The sequence below is a fragment of the Falco naumanni genome, chromosome 1 (assembly GCF_017639655.2).
Source record: "Falco naumanni isolate bFalNau1 chromosome 1, bFalNau1.pat, whole genome shotgun sequence".
Lineage (NCBI taxonomy): Eukaryota > Metazoa > Chordata > Aves > Falconiformes > Falconidae > Falco > Falco naumanni.
The window spans coordinates 124036280-124056899 of record NC_054054.1 but is presented as its reverse complement, the minus strand read 5'-3'; positions in this window follow the sequence as shown (position 1 = coordinate 124056899).

Genomic DNA, 20620 nt, shown 5'->3' with positions numbered 1-20620 from the left:
TCTGATTTTCCAGTCTAAACTTGAATCTGAATTCCCAGGCGGAACAGAAGGAAAATTAACTATTTATATTTTATTTGTTAGCCTTTCTGCATTTTAGATAAAAATTCAGCCCATGTGTAGAGAAAATGACTGCAAAAAGCTGTATAAAGTGGCACCACCTGGCCGTGCTCATGCCCTGGTGGTGCCGCTGCAAAGGCCAGCCGCGTCCTCCTTGCTGGCTGCGGCGATGTATCACGTTCACAGGCAGTGCAAAGAAGCTTGAAGTCTGATTGTGGCACCAAAAAGGAATAATTTTAGATTAAAAGAGTCAATTCACAGTGAAGCTACATAATAAGGAGATTTTTTTTTGTGTGTGTGTGTGTGTAAGAGATTTTTAGAGCAGGTAGTAAAAAAAAAAAAAAAAAAAGTGGGAAAGAAAAAAGCGGTGGGAGCCTTTAAGGACTTGAGTGCTGGTCTAAGAGCATCGCTCTCGGGGCAGCACTGACAGATGTGCCAGTCCACACTCCCTGGGCTCATAATGCAACACCCCGTCTTGTCCTAACTGTACCCAACTAAGCCGGCTCCATCGCTGCCGTCTCTGCCCGCAAGGCAGGTATTTTGCTGGTGTCTTGCTCCAAAAGAGCTGTCTCCAGGTTGTTGGCTTCCTGCAGAAAACTAGGTCAAACGCCGGGAATGTTAAGGCTCAGGACTGTGCCAGGGCTGTTCTGTTTGTCCCTGTGTGTGGCCGCGTGAGGATGACAGCGGTGCGAGGAGCGCAGCCGAATCGAACAGCAGCAGCAAGTAACAGTGATGCCTACATTTCATGTTGCACATTTCATGAACCACAAGTCCTAGAACAGAGGTCAAAGGCGGTGTCCTTCACCGTGCACAGGGAGACACCGAGGGCCAGAGAAGCGCCGTCCTTACGGGCAACACCAAAGCAGTGAGGAAGGTGAGGGATGGTGCCCAAAGCCCAGCCAGCCCCCACTGGGATGCCGCCGCTGCCCGACACTGGGCTTACTGATGCACCTCAAAAGTGATTCCTTGGCTAAAACTACAGTAAGATCACAAGGACGTTGATGGAAAATTCAGTGGAAAGATGAAAGGACCGTGCTGAACTCCCTGCTCTCCATGGCCCACTTGGGGCCAAGTCCCCCCCAAGACCCTTCCAACCTCTCCCCGCCCTGCTCCTCATGCCATCTCTTTGCCTCCCCTTCCCTGGCCCAGCAAGGGGAGGGCGAGCAGTGCTATTTACTCTTGTGACCTTGGTGGAACGCATAGCCACGGCGGGCTGACGTCTCAGGGTCTAAATCATTTTCCTGGCAGGAAGACTCCTCTGCGATAAGCGCAGCCCAAGGAGGACCCGCGCAGCAGCGCGAGCTCAACCCAAAAGCGGTGTTAGTCAGAGACGGCGACTGACGTCACCTGCCCTGTCACACGCTCAGCAAGCGGGGGTGCTCTCACTGGTGGTCATGTTGATAACAAGATCAAAGGCTTGCAAGTATTTCAACAGAAGTGCTGGGAACAGTCTTGATCAAAATAAGAGGAAGGTCCTGTATACAGAAGACATGAGAGGTTTGCAACCCGCATGTAAACCTTTGAAGTTAGTCTTCCTTTTTTTCCTTTTTTTTTTTTTTAATAAACTACTTTAACATCATTAGTTTAAGAGGTATAAAACCAATTGGCTGGATAATCTTGCTCCATACTGCAAGCACAGAGTATTATCCACATGCAGACACGCTTTTGCAGTGGGGGAAAAAAAGTACTGCCAGAGATACTCAAAAATAAGACAAGAAAACACACAATTAGTTTTATGGGATTTGAAGTCCATTTCACAAACCGACATACTTTTGTTACCAAGTATTGCCAGATAAGTCCGATACATTTTCTCGTCCTATAATCCTTTTTAACATTTCCATTCCCCCCTACAGACTTTATTCCTTGATGTTTTGTTCAGCGCACTCGCTGCTATCTGCACATGCTTGGCCAGAATTTTTAGACTTAAAAGGGGCACTGTATCAGCGCTAACCGTTCTATGAGAGCTGATAAAACACACATAAGCACTTTGCTATCTATTAACATTTCTGAACTGCTGCCTTCACCTGCACGGAATAGAGATTGAAAAGAGGGTGGGGGCAAAAGAGGAAAACGAGGATATTTATGAACAACTTCCCACGACTTACTTTTTCCACAATCCCTTCCTCCCCATGCACGAACGAGCCATCACTTTCTCGGCTAGCTTCTTGATTAAGTAACTAGTAGGACACCAGGTCTACAAGACCTCTGGTGGACAATGGCTTGCCTGGGTGTGTGCCGCTGGGATGCAAACACCACGGCAAGGGTCTGCAGCCTCTCTAGCCCAAGCAGCTGAGCTCTTCACAGGCAACATGGAGCCCACACATCACCCTTGAAGGTAACATTTAAGCCCTACTGATTTTTTTTAGTCAAATACGGATTTTTTTGACAGAAAATTGAGCACTGCTGTGGCTGCTGGGGATGCATCTGTGATGCCACAGCAGAGGCACTGAGTGTGGCCCTCTTGTCAGGATCAGGTGATAACTCCTTAGAAAGTCCCGTTGAGGGCCACGTTCCTCCTTGCTCCATCTCTGCTCACTGCTTCTGCTAGGCCTAATATTGATTCTGGGCTTCCTTCGTATACACGTGCCAAGGGGAATCTGAATCTAATGTGGTTTAAAGCCCAGTTTTCTTTGCAGTACTCCACACACTAATCTCGTGAGTGTTTGTGGAAGTGACTTTTAGACACTCCAGCACACAAGCAGTGAAGCTTTACACAACAACTGCTTGTAGGTGTCCATCACCCTGACAGGGCTAAATCCCCCTGCTCCTTGCAGAGTGTGTGGCAGTTTGCTAAAAGCATCAACAGATAATGTGTCTTTGTCTTTGGATCTTTACTTGCCAAACGAGTTCAGATTCAAGGATTTCCCTTCACATTTGTGATGGTTCAGATCTACCTACATGTGCACTCATCCTGCCCACTCTGTGCTCCCACTTTGCCCTTGCCCAGAGAGCGCTTGGGAGCAAGAACTTGGCATGTGAAATTCAACAGGAGGATGTAGGAGAAACATGGGGAAGTGATGGGATCATCAGCGCTAGCAAGGCCTGAATTAGATTCCATCCTATTTTTTCATGGAAACAGGAACATTTTTTCCATGCATGCTCAGGGAAGTCCTTCTGCATGCACAGAGCAAGTGGGGTGTGCTGGCTCTCGTTCTGCAGAGGCTGGACGCTCCTGGAAGTGAACATGGCCAGCTTGGTAAGGCGTTGGCTCTGATGGTATCTTGGCACGACTGTGGAGGAAGTGAAATATATGTTGTGTTACTAGCCTGAACTGATGTGATTTGATTCTGCAATATAATCTTTTTTTGTTTTCTGGCTGGCTTCTATAGCTGTGTAAAAATGGTTACTTAAAAACTCAACTAAGTATGAAGTGTACTCACTGCAAATCTCAGCAAGGAAAGGAAATCCAAATGTTTTGAGTTTAACTATTAAACATAGTTTCCAGCTAGTGTGCTCAGAATTTGAAATTAAACAAATGAAAGAAACATGTTTCAATGGTTTTATGTAGGCAATAATGTCATTAACAGGAAATAAAGAAATTGGGCTTTGCAGCTGCAGCATGAAATTTAACCCTTCCTACGCAGCAGGGTGCTTGCTGGGCTGGCACAGCGCGCTTTGACCCCTGCCTGCTACTGGGCATCCCACACATCGAGCAGGACCCTGAATATCCCGATTCACACAGCCCTTAAAGGATGATGATGATGGAAAAAGCAGGAGGAGAGACAACGGCTCTGAGTGAATAGGCTTTCCTGGCTAGTGGAAAACTTTTCAATCACAAAGTCAAATAAAACTTTTCACTTCCAGGGGAAAAAAAAACCAACCCAAACCCTTTATGCACAGTTATTTTTAGGTGCACTCTCCAAGTTGAGTACCCTAAAATTATACCTGTTTTGGTTTGTTTCTGCCTGTCGATTCAATTTTCAGTATCAAGGAGGATAGCGAAGGGCATGATATTGCAGCCCTTGCGGTGGTGTCAGGAGCTGGATGATGCCTCCACCCTGCCTCTCACAAGCTGGACCACTACCGAGGCCCGAAAAGAAACATTTTTTTTTTAAGGATGACTATATTTCCAGGTTTGAAATACAGACTGGAGAGAGGAGACTTTGCATGGAGAAAGTCTAATCTCCACATCACCCACTGGGTCCTCAGATGCCGACCGGGCCCTCAAAGTCACTGGAGTACCCCATATACAAAGAGCTGCACAATCAAGTCCTGTATCTGAGCCCTTTCGATGCTGGGAAGAGCACTGAGAAGAGTATCGCAGTATCTATCTGACAGAGGGGACAACAGAGAGGAACCAGGAGACAGATGTTTTTAGTTAAAAGAGGAAACAGTGGATAGCTAATTCTAAAACCAAACAAAACAACCCCTACACCTGGCATGGGACTTCCCACCATGTAGGAAAAAGCAGCACAGTCTCTCAAAAGACAACAAATGCCCTTTGCTTGGATTTCTCCTTCACAAAAGCCACCGCTGGTAGGTTGATGGAGATGGACTGAGTACTAAGCTCTACCTCATTGCCTTGGACCGAAGGAAAAGCCCTCAAGGTTGCCTCTCACGTACCCCCTTGTTCAAAGCACCCACTGAGTGGGTGGCAGGATTTGTGCTGTAGGGCCTGATCCTCCACATCAGGCTCATTGACGCAATTCCTGACATAATTTCCTCGAACCAGAACCAGAAGAACCTCACTGTGTTTTTGGGGCACAGCATACACACAGCTGCCAGCCCTTGTCCTCTAGAGGTGCAGCAACTCCAGAAACGTATTTATTACCATGGGGCCATCCTGCTCTCAAGCAAATACCTGGATGGTGCTCAGGAAAATTTTGCCTGGGTGTCGTGGCACTGGCGCTGCCGGGTGCCTTCTGCCCAAGGAGCACAAAGTGCAAATTCCCATCCAGTATCAGATTGCATGGGTCCCCCTTCTCCCCTTTTATCTGATTTTTTTTTTAGTCAATCGTATCTTCCTCTGCCAAAGCCCTATCGATTGTATGAAAAGGTGTTTTCCTCCACTGTGGGAACCTCCACCGTGATCCTTTCAAGAGCGCTTAAACAATTAATATTGGCGTCTTTGTTTCCCCTTTTCATTAAATGCTGGGGAAGCTCAGCAAGTGTGAGGTCAGGCTTTCTCCAGCTAGACCCAAAAAACAGCTGCTTGGACATATGTTTCATGAAGAGTCATTAATGATTTTTTCTTTTTAGTAGAAATCATCATGCTGTGGGAGCATCAAAATATTATTTTAGTCTTTTCTCCTTTTGCTAGTTATGTTCTCTAACCCTTTTGGAGAAGCCTGGAAATCACTTGCCCAGCATCCTTTCTCCCCATAAGAAGCTGGGGGGACTGGGAACCTCATATCACTGAAAAATGGGAGAAACTGTTAGAGCGCTTCCCCACTTCTGCAATCCTCCACTATAGTCACTGAAACCAGGTTCTGGGCTTCTTTTTCTCTTCCTAACACAACTCAAATTAAGACACCTTTTTTTTTTTTCCTTTTTTTTTTTTTTTTTTTACCCTTTGAAAACCAATCTAACTTGAGTCTCCTGTTATCTTGAGAGCATATTCCTGACCCTTTCACATCACCACTGACAGCTCCCCCCCTTCCTTCTTCATAGCATTTGCATTTGGCAGATTGACCGTTCCCTGTGGTCCTCTGGTTCCTCCAAGAGCCCTTCCAGCCCATGGGGTTGTACAAGACACAACTCATCCCCACGAGGCTCCACTGAGGATCGAAGCAGTTCCTAGCTTGCTATTCTTGCACTGGGAATGCCCATCACGTTCCCTCCCACATGTCCCATATCCCCTCCAAGGTCTTCTAATGGACCATGCAGATGAGCTTATTAGTGATGACGCAGCAGAAGCCCCTGACAGGGATGGTGGCCATGGCAGGAAGCACCGAGGGGAGCAGGACCTTGCTGTCACCTCCTTAGTCCCAGCTGCTTCTTCGTGAGATGAGTTTGGTTTGTAACAGGAATATTTCCACCTGGAGGAAGCTCTAAAAACTCCTAGAAGGCAGTAAAAGCTGCAAGCCTCCTGTGGCTAGTGCAGAGACAGGTTGTGAGGGCTACAGAACAACCATGCCACTACAGTGTTTCAAATCCATAAAAAATACCAGTTCTGGGGATTTTGTTAACAATATATTTGTGGGTCTGTTTACCTCTGTGCACGTGACTCCCGTTAACGCAAATGAGAGCTTCCACACAAGCCCCTTGCAAGCTGAAAGGAGAGCACTCCTATCGTCTTAATCACGCATGAAGGGTTTTGCTTGGAAATGGCATTACGGAAATAGAGCTTTGCAACAGTAGAGATGACTATGGTCCCCATTTGCTTGACTGGTTGATTAAATTAAACGCGAGCGCTGCCATAATACGGCAGTCCCACTGAAGTGAGCTGGGGATGATGGTGAGCCCTCTGGAAAATGGGGCAGCTCCTGCTCCACGCTCCTGCCAGGCGTGTGGCACGTCCTGGTGGGATGCCCATCCCCGGGCTGGTGTGGCGTGGGTGGCAGCTCCAGTGAGCAACAGCAGAAGAAACAAACTGGCCACAGAGGCGGCGATTTCTGAGCATGTTTTGTATAGATCCAGATCTGCAAGCCAGGGCTTGCCTTGGGCAGTTGTAACATGTGTTTTAGCGCTGGGTCCCATTTATCTGCCCTGTCTGTGCAACTGATAATAGACTCATTAAAAGCACAACAGAAATGCTGAAATAACTGCTTATTATTCTAGCCATAACTTCAGACAATAACATAAATTCCATAGATTTAATCAATATACCATTGTCCTTTCATCCCACAGGCACGCACCTAACATGAGCACAGAGAGAACAGCTTATATTACATTGATTTCAGTTCATAAAGAATGTTATATCAGTGCAGGCTAAACCCGAAGTTATTTAATCCATGTAAAAGTATGCAGTTTCCACAAGCTTATGCACGTTCACATCTGCTCTTGAAGCGTACACAGATAATGAGACTCTTATGCGATACACCTGACACCAGACAACACTGGCAATGTTGCTCTGTCATGCTGGCTGCAAGCAAAAAATGACAAAAAACCTGCGGGCCGGGTACCCGGGGTTAATCGGCATCGAGCCCTCGCCTTCAGGAGTTCTCACAAGCCACCGTGCTTGGGAGCTGCTGACGGTTTGGCTCTGCATCGCCAAGCCGGAGCAGGCGGAGGGTTTTGGGCAGGGGTGGGCTGTCGGGGGGACACACCACTGGACCAGCCCCTTCAGCAGCTGAGACGCTGTTAAATGCCCTGAGCTCACACCCAGCCCTTCGTCCTGGCGTGCACTAAAAAAATACTCTGCCTGATGCTTCTCTCTGCTGTTACACCAATGCAAATCAGGAGGAAAGGATTACACCAGCCTAAAACCTGCCAGACACCACTATAAACCAGTAAGAAAAAAAAAAAAAAATCTAAGTAATTTTTCTTCTCTTGATGACTTTACAGAGGCTGAAGCAGCTGGGGAGGTTCTCCCTGACTACTTGAAGTTGCATGGAGCCTTGACACCAGCCTGAGGTGGCAGCAACCTTTCTGCAGAGGGGAGCTGGGGTGTAATTTCTGGCAGCAGGGACAGCCCGCTTCCTTGGGCCACCCCCTTCATCGCAAATGCTTCGTGCATGAGCTCAGGGAACTCACCCAGTTAAAAATAACCCTCCCCCGCACAAAAAATAGACAAAGAAAAAGGCTATTTATACCCTGAATCAATTCCTCCGGCTGATTCACCGTGCGGCCCCAGGAACGGCTGGGCTCAGGCAAGGCACAGCTGCACCAGCCCCAGCAAACCCAGCCAGGGTGACCACGGGCACATCCTGATGCTGGGGGATGGCACCCATTTAGCTGGTGAACAGCTTGCCGTGGAGAGATGACTTTTTCTCCCATAACTACCAGGGGCTGGAGATGGGAATACTCTGGGTGTTTTCATAATTTTGATTTCAGTCCATGTGTTTTCAGTTTATAAATGTAATTTTTACGTTTGCCTCACGTGGCTCTCCTCCCAGCTGAGTCAGGGCTGTTCCTTCATGTGCCTTTTCCAAATTCTTGGGTTTAAATGCCTCATACATGGACAGCAAAAGGGCCAAGTCCAAATGCCCAAAGAGGAACAGATGATCAGCCAGTTTGATAAAACTCAGGGAGAATTATCCATACTCCTCCGCCTCAAGCAGACAAGTTTAAAATATGGATAAAGATAGTTGGGATAATATAGATACTTTATTTTTTTCCGTGTTGCTTTCTGTTTTGACTTCTTTGGGATCACTCAAAGTGAGGTTCAGGCTTTGATCTTCTCCATTGGCAATATTTTTTTTCATCTAGGTTTTTATAGTTTGAGAAGAGATGTTACATGCTTGCAACAGAGACTATCAATATGATGTGGGTCTGAACAAAAAACCTGGTGTCAGGTTCTCCATTTGGAGTGTTACCTCAAGCTTTGAAGTTTGTAATGATTCAAAAGCATCTAGAGCTGCTACAAATGTTAATAAAATTAAAGCCATCTGAAAGTGAGGCTTGCATGTGCCTTTGAAAGTAGGTCTGTGATCAGTTATTACCCTCAATTACCTTGTTGTCCACTCCTTTAGCTCGAGGTTAAACTCTTAACACTTTGCTTTGAAGTGGTTATCCTTTTATCTATGACCGGACTGAGGAATTTAAGGGCAATAATCAATGAGAGCTTCATAAGAATAAAGGGGAGACAAGGCAAGGAAAATAGGTGTGAATGTTCCCTGAACGGCTGGCTGGGGGTCCGGGGGACACTGAGCTCTGACATGATCCTTATAAAAAACAAAAAAAAAAAAAAAAAAGAGGAAAGAAAGAGGGATGAAAAAGGGGGAACGAAAGAAAGGAAAAAAGGACCCCCAGCAATTTCCAAATCACTGCTAAAAATAAAGCAAAAGCCCTAATTCAGGGTGGGGCTGGGTGTGGGGAGAGCACTGCGAGGTGAAGCCCTCATCAAAGGCGCGGAGATACGATTAAAGTATTGGCTTAATCACAGCTTTGATGTCCACCGTGGCACCAAGCCCAGCAGGGACCTGCACCGGGGTCCCGCTGCCCTCCCCGGCCCCAGCAATGACCCCCCACCCAAAGCCAGTGCTCCCCAGGAGATGTATGGTGGGACACGGAGGGATCCGTCCCAGCGGGCATAGGTTGCCCAGCAAAGGGGTCCCTGCCCTGGCCCAGGAGCAGCAGCACCTCTGCCACCTGCACCCCATGGGCCCCCAGAAGGTCCTCGGCCACCCCACCCACTGGGGGACACAGGGGTCCCTCCTTGAAGGACGCCAGGCCCAGGGAGGGGGGCTCAGAGGATTACCCTGCCTGCCATCTCCGCCTTGCCCGCTCACCATCAGCAAGGATGCTGGTGACATCCCTTGTCACATCCCACGAGGACACGGGTGTGCGACCCCGCGCCTTCCCCGCGGAGAGGCAGCAACCTCCACTCCCACTCTGCCAGGGGAAAATCAGTGCAATACTCCTGGCCAATAACTTTTTTTTTTTTAATCCGAGGTGCCTAAAGCAAGGTGTTGAAACGCATGTTGAGCACCCGGAGTCTGGCAGGGGATGGGGCCCAAATGTCTCCGTGTTCTGAAGTCCTGAGCGCAACCTGCAACACGGTCGAGCGAGAGCTGCGTGCGCTCAGCATCTCCCAAAATCACCCCGCTTTGATCCGGTGCCAACACTTGGATCTGTGTGTCTAATTTAAGGTGGTTGGGTTGGAAAATGTTGACAATTATTGTTACTCTAAAATTAAATCAGTGCTTAATTGTCGAAATTGATGGTAACTTAGAGTGGCGTTTACAAAAGAGCCTAAGGGAGTCAGAATGAGATTTTCAAAGGTAGTTTAATATCTCAGGGCCACGTCTGCCTCCTTGTACCTGCAGTTTCTTACTGGCTGCTCCTGCTTTGGCACCTCTTTAAGGCCATCTGAGAGGCGCTGAGGTCTCTTTACCCAGAAGACATGAGCTGGACCTGAAGCCACGCGCAGACCAAAGTCTCCAGCCCTCCAAATGCACTTGGCTAATTCACAGTGAAAAATCAATTGGCTTTCGGTGCCTAATTCTCCTATAATCCTTTAGATAATCCCGGCTTTAGGCTTTCAGATACTGATTAAAAAAAACCGCCCCCCACACAATACAAGAAATTTGTGCAAATAGAATAGAAAACAAACATGTATTTCATATAACTTTCAGATACCCTGAACTTAATATGAAACAGGTTGAGGACAATAGCAATAAAATATTGCTCAAGAGAGAGTAAAGGCACTGAGACTGTGAAGCCTGAGGCTGAGAACACTGTTTCGTAATTAAGGTAGCCTCCAGACAACAATTGTCATACTCAGGCATTGCTCAAGGACCCAACCATTATTGCTTTCATTATAATTTTTCAGGAGAGGATCTTTTTCGGGCTTGGCCCCACCTTCATTCAAAGCTCCCACTGGCCCCAGTCACTAACCAGAAAGCGTTGATTGAGAAACACTAATGACAGCCTCCACGGGATGCACAGGAGCGCGCCCGCGGGAGCCTTGCCCTGCGAGGGGTGGCTGCGGAGTGGGCTCATGGCACTGCGGGTCCAGACCAGGAGGTTTGGTGGAAGAGGTGACACCAGCTGGGGACATCGAATACCACATCTGGGATGAGGAAACCCCCGAGAGCAGCACAGCGAGACATGGATGGCTGAGCCCCACGGAGGGAGGGAGGGCACAGCTGATGCACCCCGAGAGGATGCTCGTGCTGCTGCCCGGACTGGGTGTCTTTTCCTGGTTAAATGGGCTCCTGCTGGTCTTTGTGCATCGAGCCCGTTGAAAAAACACTGGTAGGAAGGGTTTTCCACAGAAAACTGAGCTGACTTTTAAAAAAATCCTGGTAAACCCCATATTTACTGCCTATATACTGGGAAATGGCAGTGTCAAGGCACCTCACCCCCATGCCACCCACCGCGGATCGCCGCTGCATTTCAGCATGTACACATTCTGGCTTTTGGCTGAAACCAGCCCTGGAGTTTCAGCTTTGCCACAGAAGGGAAAAGGAGCATGAGTTAGAAACTCCTGTTTGTAGAAAATTTGGTTTCCCATCAAAATCCAAATTTGACTAAAAAATTTCAGTTGGTCATAATTACACCACCTGGTCCTGAGTGAATCTTACTGGAATCGCAGGATTAACTCCCATCACTTGACATTATGTTGAGCATGACTGTGCCTGTCTGCACTTAACCGCTGGCCTATCTTAATCATCCTAGTAATTAATATGCTGAAGCAAAGTCATGTTCCAACACGGTCTAATTTTCTAGTGAAGACAAGTGCCAAGAAGGATTAGAAACAAATGGGAACACCCCGAGATGGCTTCCTCATGCAGCGAGCCACTGCGGGTCATTGCTTCTCTACCTCCAGCGCCTCTCCTGCGTGAGCCCAGGAGGACCAGGACTCCCCATCCCAGCTAACTCCTGCCTAAGCAGAAATCCCAAATCGCAGCAGCGAGGCCGGGGCTGAGCCACTTGCTCCTGCTCCAGCTGCTCTGATGTTTGGCCAATTACCAGCACCTGGATACTCAGGCAACAGGGAGGTAATGTAAGAAGGTAATGAAGGAAGAAAGAAACACTTCCAAGTTCTTGTTGCTTCTGTAATAACGCTTCTGCTAGACAGCCTGCCCCAGCCTGCCTGGGAAGCCTCCTCTGCCACTGGAAATCCCAGCTGGCTGTGTTGGGGGGAGCACGGGCTCATCCCATGGAGGACTGGGCCCCATCCCGTAGGATGGGGCTGGCTGCAGCAATGTACCCTCTTGCGCTATGTTTATTACTTAATATCTTTTTCCCTCAGCTAGTTATATTGAACGGAATGAAATACCGTATACAAGGTTGCTTTGCTCTGAAAGGTCCCGATCTCTCTGCAAAGCAGCGGAGGCAGCCGAGCACACACCGCTGCACCGCTCTGCTCCCTGCACCGAGCCCCCGAGGAATGCAGGGGGCTGGGACTGACCTGGGCCAAGGCTGCACCGGTGCTTGCACCCCGAGAGCTGCTGCTGCACTCACCGGTGGACTAACCCTACATCACGTCCTCCCCCAGACCCCAGCCAACCTGGCAGGGAGGGGACCAGCCTCCTTAGTCCTTGAGAGAGGGAAAAACCCATGCCAGCAAAAGACCACGTATCCAGAGAAGTGCCTGGAGCGGCAGGACCTCTCACCACCCCAGCCCCATCACACCTCCATGAAGGGGGGGCTCAGCGTAGCAGCAGTTTCCCACAGCCAGACAGGAATCATGGGCTAATGAACATCAATCAGGTTCTTTTAAGGCTTTAATTCTTTTTCTCTCCCGCTCAAGATATAATGGTCCTCTCCTGAGTCTGGTCTTAATGGTTCCCTCAACCTCACCAGCTCCTCCAGCACCCTCCACTACCCGAGATCTTCCCTTTCCCCCCCTCCACCGGGTTTAAGAGAAGACAGATAACCAGCGAGCACAGCTCCCCTCCCGTGTTTTACCCATTCTTTTAGTGTATTGCCCCAAAAGCTCCCCTGGGACATTGTGCCCTGTGTGTACTGGGGCAGACTGGTCCCATTGCAACTCATTACTCTGATTACATGACCCATGCCACCGCTTAAACCAGAGCTCCTGTCTCAGGTGCCCCTTGCAGGGGGCAGGCAGCGATCCCAGGATCCTGCAAAACATCCTCCTCTCCTGGAGGGATGAAACCTTGCCGGGTCCCCCCAAAAAATGGCAGAGGGGAAGGAGAGGCGCAGCCGCCCTCTGCGAGGCCACGGCGAGGTTTTGTGACTCTGAAGAGTTGGCAAATCCCCGGATAAAAGGGAAAATATGTTCATAATAAATAACACTGAAGTAACACATTGCGAAATATTTACTCCCTCGGAAAGGCGGCTGTTTGCTTTCAGTGGAGCTGCTATCTGATCCTCTGCCAAGCAGCGCTGAACGGCTGTAAAAGATACTTTTCTGTGGTCGGTGAGAGAAAACCAGGTGCCCAAAAGTGCAATGACTGCGTGTGCACGGACATGTGCATGTGGGGGAAGAGGGGCACAGAGTCTCGGGGGTCCCCAGCTCCCACGAGCCCCACTACTGTTTGTGCAGAGCAAGGCACCGTGTAGTGGAAACTTTAATTGCAACACAACTCATCGTATGTCTGCGTAGAGACTGGGGAAAGAATAGAGGAGGGGGGAAAAGAAAGAGGTGTTGATAAAATACTTGTTAGAAAGAAAATTGGATTAGTGGTGCCATTCTGGCCATGAAGTTCTTTGAGCCAGAGAAAAGAAAATAATAATCTTGTTCCTTTTTTCCCCCCTCTCTCCGCAGCCCACAGAAGGCCTCACAGCCAAAACATCAGTCCTTCTAATCTTATTTTCTTTTTTCTAGCATGTATTTTATTAACCCCTTTTCTCATTTAACTACTATGAATAGCTCAGTGGGTAACATCCTTCTTAGAAAGTGAAAACCTCCTTGGAGATGCAGTGCAAGAAGAGAAATGCAGACAAACTTCCAGCTCCCGCACTCAGAAGAAAAGCCCCCTCTGTAATCCTGTCTGGTGAATCCCGACATCGTACCCCAAGGTAGCCGCAAGTTCCAGGTCCCCTCTTTGCAGCAGCGACAATCGGGGAATTTATCTGCTGACACGCTAGAAGATTGGTCCCCACTCTCTAAGCTCCATGGACATGCAACTGAGATTAGAAAATAAATAATGCCCATGCTTCTTGTTGGGAAAGTATATATACATATATGTATATGGCCCTGTAAGAAGTGGTCAGGCACTCTGAATTACCTTTCTGTTACAGCTTCCCTCACCAGCTGTCAGCCACATATAGCGAAATCCCCCAGCACGGGCTGGGATGCTTGTAGCGGCGAGCCCAGCATCCCTGTGCCAGAGCTGGGGGGGGCTCCACGCCAGGCACCGTGCTGCTGGTGGCACAGGGGCTTGGGATGGTTTTAGCCCTACCAGCCCAAAGTGATACCGCATTTGTCCTCTTACAGCCACGGCAGGATTTTGTGCCCCAAGGAAGGCACGGTCAAACTGGGATCTCAGGAAGCTCAGCAGCCAGTCTTCCCTCTGCGCAACAGTGATATAAATATGGCCAAAACCCCACAAATCCCCACAATTAAAACATCAAATCCAATGGAGATAGCCCTGCCCTGCGCTGCTGTAAGTGAGAACAGAGATTTGGCCTCGCCATAAAGAAAATACCAGCTCCAGCCAGCTTGGCTGCCGCCTCCTTCCCTGCGAGCAGCAAACCTTCCTAGGAGAGGACTGGGAGCAGGATCCAGCCCTGTGTGATATTTGTGTGTTATTTTCCTTGACAGCTGTAGTGCATAGTGGTAAGTGCATGTTTAATTCATTCACAATTTACGGTGTAATGAGAACAATGAATGTGTCTGAGGGAATAATTGCTTCACGGCAGGGATGCTGGAGAGTTCAAGTTGGTTGGCACCTGGACTTTGAATCGGGGCTGGCGGCGATTGGCTCCGCCAGCCCCACAATAGCATTGATAACAAAGCTGCTGGGGATGGGGAGGGGGCTCAAAGTCACCCCGCGCCCCCCGGGTGAGCTGCAAGAGCCTTTTGCTGGGACGGCGGTGGCTGGGTCCGACCCGTCCGGCCCCGTTTACCGGGCACCCGGCGAGGGCTGCGGCTGCAGTAGCTGCTTTTTCCAACCTGCGTTTACAAGCGACTTTTGCTGTGCTGCAAATCCACGGCCCATGGAAACCAGTGCTTCCCCCCACCCACCTCCATCCAAGACCCCTCCACCGCTCTGTCCTGACCGTGTCTACCAAACCCCTCCTTTTGTTGGGGGTGAAGAGACGGGGTTGACCCTTTCCAGTGTCCTCAGCAGCCACATGGAGTTTCGGAGGCCTCAGAGGTCAAGAGCATCCATATGGAGGGCCCAGGAGCTCCGTGTATCTCCCAGCTGTCCCCACGGCAGCTGTGCCTGCAGCCCCCGAACAAAGCTCATTAGGGGGCTCATTAGGGCGCTCAGGGGCTGCTCTGCACTGTCCTAGAGGAGCCCTGAAACCAAGCCACCTCCAGAAGAAGGCATCATGCTCGGCTCCATATACGAATGGCTAATTAATCATCAGGCTGAGAGCAGATCGCTCGTGTTGCCCATCATGGGCTCTCTCCTGCAGTGGCTGAGCGGGGCCGGGTTTGGGGTCAGCAATAAAGAGATGCCACTGAAGCGTTGCTCAAGCCTTGGCCCCTGCAGCAGCCCTCCCAACAGCTCCTGCCCCTCGGCACCTAGCGGAAATGCGGATCCCATTTCTCAAACAGACGTGTCAAAGCACAAGCAACAAATCTTCCATGCCCCAAATCCACCCCAAGGAGATCATCTATCAAGATGGGGCTCTTGGACCCAGCATCACGTGTTGAGGGAAACAGGCTTGTAAAGTGCTGCGAGACTCTCGGATGGAAGGTGCCATATAACCACAGAGGCTGTCGTCAATTATTACACCGTTATACCGGGGAGCTGCGCTGCAGAACCTCAGCGTGCGAGCTTTTCCATACATGGACCGCACGGGATGGAGCTGGGTCCCCGTTCTCCTTCTCCATATGGGAGAGCCACACGCTGGGGACAGGCTTGCCTTGGACACCTTTCAGAGATGCCGAGCTGAGAGCCCTGTTATACATTAACCCCGTTCAGGGCTCGACGAAACATTCCGAACACATATGTAACGCTTGGTAGTAAACAGTCTGCTTTTAGCAAGGCAACATCTGGCTGTGAGCAGATGTGGGCCAGGCTGGCGAGCAAAGCACTGCACGGGCTCTCCTTTAGGGACTGAAGGCATTTTTCTAGGTGTTTAAATGGTTTAGGTGCATAAGTCAATGGCAGCTTTGAATTTAGGAACCTAATTCAGATTAAAAGGATCAAGACTTTAACCTCCTACGTCCCCATGAAAATATTCCACCCGTCTACCCGATGGAAACTAGCAGCGAGGAGCAGAAGATAGACTTCAGGTGCAGATGGAAACATGAGTTTCTAGCCCTGAACAGCGAACCCTGTTTTATCCCATCTAGTCTGAGGTTAAACACAATGTTCTGTCAAGCCACATACGGAGGAAAACATGGTTTGGCAGCGGTGCCTCGCATAACCACGGCCAACCACGGCGTACCTCCGCGCCTTCTGCATCGCGGGGAGCCGCTGCCAGTTCTACTTTCGCCTGCGTCTTGGGAACACGGAAGAAGCAGCATCACTGTGAATACACCAGCCGTGACGCCCACCCTGTAATGCTCTGCCTCTGGACAGAGCTTCCCCCAGAGCTACGGCTGCTCTCTGTAACCCTGATACCTCTCCGCCTGGGGCGGAAAAATGGGAGATGCCAAGTGCTTACAGAGAGACCCCCCCCAACGCAGCCTTCATCTCTCCACAGGCAAGAAAAGGTTAAAGCCAAAGGTGACTGCAGATGCAAGATGTGCATTTGGCTGGGGTGAGACACCTTTTCCCGCTGCTCCATCACCTCCTGAAGCTCAGCCACGGCCTGACCCCCCCCTCCCTCAAAAGACCCATCCCTGGAGGGGGATCCAATCCCACCCCCAGCCCAATCTCCTCTCTAGTCTTCCAACACGAGAAACACAGCCCAGATGACAGGTCGAGGTACAAATAAAGCCATCCATAATTGCACATTGTTAATTACTGAGGGTGTTTGGGTTTCTTGCAGAACATTAGGTTGCAAAGAGTCTCAATCAAAGAGCCCTTAGGGCATTCAAATCAGGGCAAGCATCAAAACCCATAGCTGTTTTGAAAACACAGCTTCACATGCACGCTGCAGGGAACGGCTTTAACCTGCCTGCCCAGCAAAAAACACGCCCTGGAAGGGCTCCTGGCTACAGAGCCAGCTGTGCACGGGGGCAAGCTGCGACCTCGGGGGTACAAACGTCTGCGGGAGCCTCCAGGGACTCCCCGGGACTCCATGGAAGGTGATTCCATGCACAGCCTTCACCCAAACACTGGAACTGGCCATCACGCCACAAGTAAGCCAGGGAGATGCCTCCTCCACTGCACTTGCCCCCCTTGTTCTCCCAGGCCCAACCTTTTGTGCCCATGCAGGGCAGCTCTGAGGCTGCGCCTGTGCGAGATGCGTTTCACAGCATTGCTTTTCACCAGCCTGGAAACAATTAGAAGAGAAGCCAACAGAGGAAGAAACTTTTTGACAAAAAAAAAAAAAAAAAAGTGTGACTGATAATTGCAACCCCTGAAAATATTTTTAGCTAGACCAAACCAATGTATCATAGATAATTGTTTTTATAATGACGGAACCTGTAAGTGTGCAGAGGGAGTGAAAGCAGCAGAGTGTAAAATAAAAAAATAACCACAAATTAAGAAGAGAAGGTGATGAATATACACCAAACGGGGGGGGAGAAATTACAAATCAAGCCAAAGGACGTGCTAAAGTCTTTAATGGGCAGAACTGAAGACAGTTCATTTTAAGAAAATGTTGCAATGAAAGAAGATTTGCGTATTTGTCTGCTACTAGATCAAAATGATAGACTAAGGGTGAAAAGTCAAGAGTGACTTGTACTTGGGAAAAAGCCAGGTAAGCTACTAGGATGGAGACAAAACCTTTCTGTTGCAAAAGATAACATAGGAATATATTATACATCTTACAGGAAAACGTAACAGCAAAGCTGCCTAAAACTTTTCCAGAAGGTTTTTCCAGAAGCTGCCCCAGCAGCCTGGCAGGGCACTGCCACGCTCTGCAAAATGTCCTGCTCAGAGGGAAAATCTGGGGGAGCACGGAGGGCAGCTCTGTTCTGCCTGTATGTAAAGACATATGGGATGGTCCTCATTATTATTAACCTAAGCCCCGAGTTTAATTCCAAATAGGAGAAGAGACTGATGCTCAATAAACAAAGATTTAAAGGAATGCACTATAATTAATGCCAGTCTATTCAATAATGTCCTATTGAATTAACTGGGTATTATTTTTCATGGAATTTTAGAGAAAAAACATGATGACTGAAAGCAGGAAGTTACAGCCTGTTGTAAGGTTGAGGGAACTTGCTCTGTTCTGCTTAGAAAGGTCTAATCAGAGGGGATCTGTTCACAGTCAGTAAGAATGTAGAATAGGATTTTGATAATATTTGGATCATAGTTATTTTTCTAATAGAGATGGCCAATTTCAGCCAAACCCACTGGATTTAAAGCACAAAACTAATTCAGGGAAGTTGTAGGAATGGTGTCCCTAGGCCGTTCCCAAGTCCTTTTGGTTTTTAGATCTCTAAATACAAGTTCCTAAGCACCCAGGTGGCTATTTCACAGCTTAGCACTCATATAGGTATGTGTACATTTACTTGGCTGCCATATGAAAAAAAGAGAAAGAAAGGTCTGCAGATCCAGAGAGACCTGCACATATCAATTAGAAAGCTTCTAGTAGTTGCATGAATTTAAAAATATAATTTCAGTTTAAGCTTGGCATTTCTCACCTGCTTCCTTACAATGGCTACTGGCCAAACTCCAGCACCTTCTGTAATAACAGCACCTGGAGGTGCAGGACCATCAGTCCCTCTTCCTCCAAGCACTTCTCATCCCATTCTTCTATAGGTTCAATATAACAGCAGACACAGTTTTCAAAAAGTAACACAACATTGCAGAGGCTCAACCCAAGCAAACGACTGTCTTCCTCTGCAGAGATAAAAGCGAGGTAGAGTTGTGAATTAGGGAGGGAGGCAGGCAGGGAGGGCCACCCGCTCCCGGGGGTCAGGAGGGGCACTCCCTGCAGGGGCACCCGGGGCGGTCCAGCCCCAGCACTCACATGCATCTCTAGATGCTCACACCTATCTGCTGAGATGGCATCATGCCAAGTCACGAGCTGGCTGGGTCCTGTGCAAGGCTCAGCATCGCAGGCCAACTTAGTCCTGTTTGCCACAACGGCGTGGGCTCGCTCCTAGGAGCAAAGCTCTTGCATCTACTCTAAAATACAGTTTAGCGTCACCTGGAGAGAAAGGATCAACCCCCACCAAAAACATGTGAAGGAAAACAGTCTACATCCCTTACTAGAGCCATCAGGAAGGTTAAATAACTTGCTTTCACCAACATACCAGCCAATATAGTACCAAACCAGAAACCCGCTCCCTTAGAAAGCTGCTTCTACCCTGTGAAGCTCCCACAACGTACTGTGGGGTGAGACCTGTAGCCATCCTTTGCAGAGGAGATGGTTCCATCAGCTGATCTCCAGCTGGGCAGCAGCAAAGCTGGAGCTGCTGATGCAGAGGGCTGCAAGCACAGCTTGTAGCATGCTGAAGGGTTTTTCAGGCAGGAAGAAGGATGGATTTGGTGATCTTAAAGGTCTTCCCCAACCTAAATGATTCTATACATACAATACTACTGTTCAGGGGACTGTCTCAGTCCTGAGGAAGGCGTAACCTCAGGTATAACCTGCACTAAAAGCAGGAGCCAACCACCCAACCTGGCTGTAGGTCTGAAGCCCCCAGAAGGTTACAGCGCACCCAAGCACAGGGATGGGCCGGGACTTAAGTGCAGGCTTAAGGTTAAGTGTTTGCACATGTGCTTGACTGAATCAGGGCCAAAGGTTCAGGTGGGAAGAGCCCCCCCAGGAACCAGCTGGTTTCTCCTGCTGCCTTTCGTCCAGGACCTGCAGGCGCTGGGGCCCTGCTGCTGGGGCAGGGTGTGGGGTGGCAGCGGGACCCCCTTGCTGTAACCAGAGCCCAGCTGCAGGTGCTTGGCTTTCCCTACCCCCAGTATTTATATTTTAAGCTGTAGCGTTGCAGCCTGGTGGTTTACGGCACCTGTGGAGCTGGAGGAAGAGCCACGTCAGAGCTCTGGAAAGAGACCGAGGCGCCGCGGGTGCCCCTCCGGGTGGCCGCTCTGCGCTGCGTGACGGGGGGATCCGTGTTTGCTCTCCCCTTGTTTAAACTTCTCCTGCCTTTACAGCGAGGAAGCTGGGCCTCGTCCAAACCCTGTAAACTTCCAGGAGATCGAAGTTGGCTCTAGGTGGGGAGCTGTGGGTCCTGCCGTTCCTTACTCAGGAGCAAGCTGGGGGTGATGTGAGCCCTGTGGGAGGTTCAAATGGATCTCTGTGCCCGTGGGAGGTTCGCATCCCCTCTCTCTATGCTAAAAGCTGCAGCAACAGCAAGGGGAGCTTGGGTCGGTTGTGTGACACGAGCCCTGGGAGTTGGACCAGCCAGCCAGGGGACAGCCCAGAGAGCCCCTCGTTTACTGTTTCATGGTGGGTCCTTGTTGCTCTGCACTTGTTCAGGTGCAGCCCCAAATGGGTTATCTTTGCCATGTCTGGGGCAGCAAGATGGGTATGTGCATTTCTGCGCCTGCCTCCAGCACAGGCACGTGTCCACCTCACATACGTGGCGGCCACATCTTACAACCCCCCTCGATGCTCATGTGCCAAGAGAGGAGAAGCCAAGGGAGCAACTCCAAGGCTCCAAAGCCACACCGGCCCGATCCTGCCACTCCCAGGGTCTCCTGTGCGGAGCTGCCCCGCTCGCCGTACCCTCCGCAGATGTCGGTAACATAGGTGGTCCTCCGAAGTGAGCCTACAGGGCTTGGTCTGCAGCCAGCTGCCGTCTCCTGAAAGTTTCTCTTTGAGTTTAAAGGGTTTGGATTAGGCCCAGCTCCAT